This window comes from Citrus clementina, unplaced genomic scaffold (genome assembly GCF_000493195.1).
Source record: "Citrus clementina cultivar Clemenules unplaced genomic scaffold, Citrus_clementina_v1.0 scaffold_4, whole genome shotgun sequence".
NCBI lineage: Eukaryota > Viridiplantae > Streptophyta > Magnoliopsida > Sapindales > Rutaceae > Citrus > Citrus x clementina.
In genome coordinates, this window is record NW_006262274.1 from 14444961 (window position 1) to 14451851 (window position 6891).

Genomic DNA, 6891 nt, shown 5'->3' on the forward strand with positions numbered 1-6891 from the left:
AAAGCAAGGACAGTCGGTCAACTATTGATAATCAAATTTATAATATAGTGAAACAAATTAATAATAATTCAACCAACAAACTGATATTAATAAATTCATATTGATGAATTATAATAAAAATTTATTAAAATATTGATTTTGTTTCCACTTTGAATAAGGATAATTTTGATTTTAGGTAATAATTTTAAGGATATTTATGGAATTATATTAAATGATAAAATTGATTCTCAAAATCAGAATATAAAAGCTACTATTTCCCTACTTTTCAAAATCAAATGTAGGAGGAGCTGATTTTGACAAAAATAATTTTGATTTTTTTACCAAACACTTAAATTACTTTTTAAATTTTTAAAATCACTTTTAAACCTTCCAAAAATAATCCCAAACAAGCCCTAAACCTTAAATATTGTCCTTTTAAGTTATATTTTAATTTTAATTTAATTTAAAATTGCAGTAAATTATGGAAAAATATTTACAAGTTAAGCTTTTTATTTTAGGATTTAAAAAATATAAAGGTAAATATTTAATTTTTATATGAATTTAAGTGAATCATATCCTACACAAATTGATTCGACACAAAATAAACAATTTGAAAAATCAACAAGCTTAAATCCTTATTTGATACAATTATCGAAGAAGTGACTCATATTCAACTCATTTTATTAGTCATTAATAATAATAATCATTATAATTTGTCAACCCAAACCATTCATTTTGTGTCGAACCTTGTCGAGTAATCATATTGGAATTCAAATTGCTCTTCACAACATTTGTAGTTGGGGATGACCGAAAAGGCTTTGGCTTGGGCTTTGTCAAAAAGCCCGGGCTTGACCCAAAGCCCAACATAAGATTACACACACATATCTATATATATATATATATATATATAAATTTGGGACTTGAGGAGGTGAGGAGGTGATGTGGCATCATCATTTCTCATCTTTGTATATTTTCTATTATCTAATAAATAAAAAAATTTTCTTTTAGATTTGACTTTTCATCTTCTCATAATTAATTTGATTGTTATTACACAATAACAATTATGTAAAGATTTTAATAAGACATATTCTTTGTAATGAACATCCAAGGAAGAGTGTTATGAATTTATTAAAATAAATGTAGATGTTCATAACATATATTTCTTAGTCTCCCCACTATCTCCCATTAGCAACCTTTAGCTTCCCTATAACTCCCACTATCTCACAAGGAATTACGATCCATAATTTTTCATTAATTTCATGGAGTGATTATGTAACTATAAAAGGAGAGTTCATCTTTTTGTTTTGTACACACACAATTGGAATGAATAAAATCACTCTATAATATATTCTCTTATTTTATTTTTTATCTTGCGTTGCTTCTTTATTTGTATTTCTGGCTAATAACTTTTTTTATTTTTTATAAGGCTGCCTCATCTTAAAAAAAATTAATTTATATTTTTTATCAGTTTTATCAAGTGTAAAGTAAGAAAAAATGATAATACTAAATTATTTTTTCAAAACCGCGTGAAGCGCGGTTCTATTTTCTAGTGTATATATAAAGCTGAGACTTGAGGAGGTGATGTGGCATCACCATTTCTCATCTTTGTATATTCTCTATTATCTAATAAATAGAGAAATTTTCTTTTAGATTTGGTTTTTCATCTTCTCATAATTAATTTGATTGTTATTACACAATAACAATTATGTAAAGATTTTAATGAGACATATTCTTTGTAATGAACATTCAAAGGGGAGTGTTATGAATTTATTAAAATAAATGTAGATATTCATAACATATATCTCTTAGTCTCCCCACTATCTCTTATTAGCAACCTTTAACTCTCACTATCGCACAAGAAATTATGATCCATAATTTTTCATTAACTTTATGGAGTGATTATGTAACTATAAAAGGAGAGCTCATCTTTTTGTTTTGTACACACACAATTAGAATGAATAAAATCACTCTATAATATATTCTCTCATTTTATTATTTATCTTGTGTTGCTTCTTTATTTGTATTGCTGGCTAATAACTTTTTTTGTATTTTATAAAACTGCCTCATCTTAAAAAAAAATCAATTCATATTTTTTTATCAGTTTCATCAAGTGTAAAGTAAGAAAAAATGATAATACTAATTTTTTTTTAAAACCGCGTGAAACACGGTTCTATTTTCTAATATATATATAAACACAAACATGCATATTGTTGAATTCATTCCATCAATCTAATTACATGCTTGCAAAGCCCCTTAATTCTATCATTTGGCTTTTTACAATGATCAAAAGCTAAATTTAACTAAATTTAAATAGTTAAAAGATATAAAACATAAACTGAAAACAGAAGAGTGGGGCTATTTGCATGTTTAAAAGTATTGAACACTCTAGTTTTAATAAAATAATTTATTATATAAATATCCCTTATATGAATTAATACATTGGGTTCCTCTATGATGCTGTAATTTTTTTACAGCATCAATAATATTTTTAATTGTGCACCATTGAATTTAATCAATGGTACACAATATTTATAGGTAAAAAAAAAATAATGATAAACGGTTAACAAACGTGTAAGGGGTGGAGAAGTTTGTAAAATAACTATGATCACCCTTAGAGTTTGAAACAATTTTACTTAAATAACATATTTTATTTAAAATTATTTTTCAATCCCCCTTTTAATTTGAAATGTGATAATCCTTTTTAAATAAATCTTCCAAAATCTATTACCATTAAGTATAAAATATAATGGTAGGTTATTTAACACAAATCAAATAAATAAGTTGCAATTGTAAAATTTATATATGATATAACATTAATAAATAACACAACTAAGTACATATCGTTAAGTAAATGTCATATTTACATCAATAAATTCATTGTTAAGATTGCTGGTAACATAAAAATTATTTGATCACACATGTTTTAATAAAATTTAATATCGTATATTACAATATTCATTATTTTATATAATATTAAGGGTTATTGTATAATTGATCATGAAATATGTATCATTTTTAACACCTATTTAACATACTTATTTTTTGTACTTTATATTTATCTTACAATTAATATCCTTACATGGTGGGAGTTTTAAGTTTTGTAAGCTTATATATTTTCATTTTATTTTCAAATATCACTTTGTTAATTTCATAAAAGTTAAATCGAATATATATCCCTAATAAGTTTTAGTTTATGAATCGTGAAAGATTATTTTATTGATATCCTTGGATTGTAATTATAAAATTTTATGTTATGAAGAGTCATTACTTTTGTTATGATAGTTAATATTGACAATAAATAAAATATTGACTCCGATAATATTTACGTGGGAAAAAAGTGAATGAAAATTATTTATATTTTTAGATTTTTATTGACATGGTAGAAAGAGCCTTATAAAATTTAACTTTCACAAGTTTGTTTTCATTTTATTTTCAAATGTCACTTTGTTAATTTCATAAAAGTTAAATCTAATACATATTCCTAATTAACTTTAGTTTATGAATCATGAAAGATTATTTTATTGTTATTCTTTGATAGTAATTATAAAATTTTTATGTTACGAAAAGTCATTATTTTATTATGATAATTAATAGTGACAATAAATAAAATATCACATCAAATAATATTTAATGGAAAAAATGAGGAAAAAAATCATTGCATGTTTTTATATTTCCATTATAAAGATATGGTTTGGGATACTTTAACTTAAAATTTTGACACAATATTTGAGCCACTAATATATCATAATCTAATGGTTGATATTGAAAGTCAAAGCAACATTTCATAATGTTATATCCTCCACCATTGAATTGCATGAAATAAATAATTTTATTTTTTGTTAAAAATTTAAATCAAAATATTTCTCACTCTATAGTTATATAGACATATATATTTTTTAATAATAATTGGTGAATAAAATATTTCTCATTTGTTGTGGTTCATATAATATTAATAATAAAACACATATAAAATAGTTTATTGAAATGCCTTCTATTATCATTATTGTTTAGGTATTAATGGTTTGTAATTAAATTCATACAAAACAAATTATTATAAGACTTTGTGTTAAATAACCTACTTGATATTATATTTTATACTTAATGGTAATTGATTTTGGAAAATTTATTTAAAAAAGATTATCATATTACAAATTTAAAGGAGGGCTAAAAAGTAATTTTAAATAAAATATGTTATTTAAGTGAAATTATTTCAAACTCTAATGGTGGTCACAATTATTTTACAAAAATTCTCTACCCACTTGAACGGTTAACAAATTGTTTATTATTATTTTTAAATATTTTTTTAGTACAAATATTGTACATCATTGATTAAATCTAATGGTTCACAATTAATACATTATTGATGTTGTAAATTTGTTGCAGCATCATAGAGGAACCCTTATTTCTAATATCTTAAACAATAATTAGTATTTTAAAAGATTTTATCTATGTGTTTTAAAAATAAAAAAAACTGTTAAGATAGCCGTTCTTTTGCTTTTGATTTTCAAAAGAAATTAAAAATTGAAAGTATCTTAAACACCAAACTTCTTCTTCTTTCTCGATCGCACAAAGTTGCTTGGCGGGGTGGGGGGCAATTATAAACAATAATTGATTACTAAAATTGTATTAAAGAATTTTTTTTTTTTTTAACTTAGATTGATTTCATTGTTGTATATACATGCTAAATTTCTTTAAAAAAATTTATTTGGGTGTGCTAAATAGTTTTATTGGTATTTTGAGTAAATAAAGATAATTAATTTAATTGTTTTAGTAAGATTTTTTTAAATATTTTAAAGAGTAAAAATTTCTTCTCTGAAACTAAGGGCTTTACCTTAGCCCCATCCAATTGAAATATTGCCATCCTTAAGTGGACGGAACTACAGATAGTAATTGGAGTTTATTTTAAGGAAAATGAGATTCTTCCCACATTAAGCACCACAATAAGCACCAAACGGTGCGTTTTGGACATACTATAAAATGAGCCAACTCACGTGTAATACACATAGCAATCCCAACACACGCGCAATCCATCTCACGCGACGCACAACTTTTCTCCATTTGCTCTCACAGAAATCTCACTGTTCTCAAACCTTCTGAGGGTGCTCGGCGTTGGTCTCTGGCCGTGGGTCTGCTGTCTCTCTTCCCTGTCGTCTCTATTCTCAAACTTTCTCGGCGGTGGTGCTTGGCATTTGTCTCTGGCCGTGGATCTCTCGTCGTTGGTCTCTCACCGTGGGTCTGCTTTCTCTCTTCTCTATCGTCTCTGCTGCTCTCAAATTGTGTAGGTAATGGCAAATTTCGTGAGTATTGCTTGTCATTGACTATTGTGAATTATTTATTTGTGTGTTACCGGACAAGGATGATTTTCTTTTGGAAGGGGTGAAATTGCAATTGTTCATAGTGATAGAGAGAGATTTAAGTTTGAAATTTGTTCTTTTATGTTTGAAGATGAGTAGAGAGTGATAGCATTATCCAAAAGCTAGTTTATTTCGATTATTCATCACATCAGTTAGTAAAGATTGTAAATGTGATTGCCTAGTTCCTCTCATGTTTGCTGGGTCATAATTGCAGGAAAAATAGCTTTAGTTCAGTTGGAATGCCCTTTTGTTTTACATGACGGATGTGTGAAATTTTGCAGTGCCCTTGATTTAGATTTCCGTATTGACATGATTTCTAACAAATACAACAAGTTATAGGACTAAAAGATGAAAATATTGTATTGATATACTGGTAAGTAATAATTGCTAGATTATTAAGTATGCATACTCAAAGCTTTGAACTAAAGAAAAATTTCTTTCAGCCCTTTAAAACCCCCAGGTAATTCACTTACAGTAAGCACAGACAAAAACACTTCCAATCTCTAATTTTACCATATTAGAAATTTTTTCTCCACGTGTTGAAGTTAGTCATGCAAGTTGAAACCAATCTGTTTAAGCTTGGGGTTTTATGTCCTGAATCAAGGTTAAAAGTATTATAGCTTTAGCTATTCCTGAAGTGAATTTATGTTAAAAAGCTATGCACGCATTAAGTTAGTGCGAGAGTCTGCTGAAGCATATGTCAGCTGTGTGTTTGGAGCTGAGTATTCTTCATTCCACATTTTGGGTTTTGGTTGACCTCCAGCATGACTCAACCCACTTGAGTTAAAAGCCGTAGAGTAACATTCTACCCATGATATTTGAGTTTATCAAGTCACCATATTTTAATACTTCTCTGGAAAACAAATATATATGTTAAATCAGGTAGGAAAAATAAAAAGTTAATTATGGAGTTGTAATAGTGCAACTAAGGTTTTGAAACATTAAGATCTTTAGCCATTATGTTACTATCCCGTAGTTATTTTTAAGTTACAAGAGATAATAAAAAATAACATCATATTTTAATTACTTACACTAATCCTGCAAGTGCTGATGGTCTAAAGTTACTTACACTAACCCCCAACTAGTCAACTCCATCAATTCACTTTCATTTCTAAGAACAGAGCCATGCCCCTTCTTCTCATTTGACCATATTTTTCTTCTTTTTGTTTTCTTTGTAGTTGAAATTAAATAATTTTATTTGAGCTGAATGAATGCAGTAAGATGTATTTCTTTTTTTGGGGGGGAGAAAAAAAATCAATAAGCTGGTTTTTAATATATTGGCTACCATTTTTTCTTTCTGGAAGGAATCTGGGTTGAAGTGTATATTGAACAGAATTTGTTCAATCATTATGTCTTCAAGCACAAACGAAATTCAAACACAACTGAAAGCTTGTGATAAATGCTGCAACAACAATAAGGTCTTGCGAACTTCACGAACAAAAGAAAATCCGAATCGTAGGTTTTGGAAGTGCAAAGGATGTGGGGCTTTTGAATGGGATGATGATTGGAAGAGCAGTGAATGTAATGATTTTAGAGGGATGGAAGATCGTATTATAAA

The 6891-nt window shown here is 27.0% G+C and overlaps 1 long non-coding RNA gene across 1 annotated transcript; it reads left to right on the forward strand.

The window, feature by feature from the left end:
• Window positions 1-4919: 4919 nt before the first annotated feature.
• On the forward strand, window positions 4920-6891 carry LOC112098965. Its single transcript, XR_002906004.1, has 2 exons — window positions 4920-5261; window positions 6638-6891. It is a non-coding gene; the product is annotated as an uncharacterized LOC112098965 (long non-coding RNA).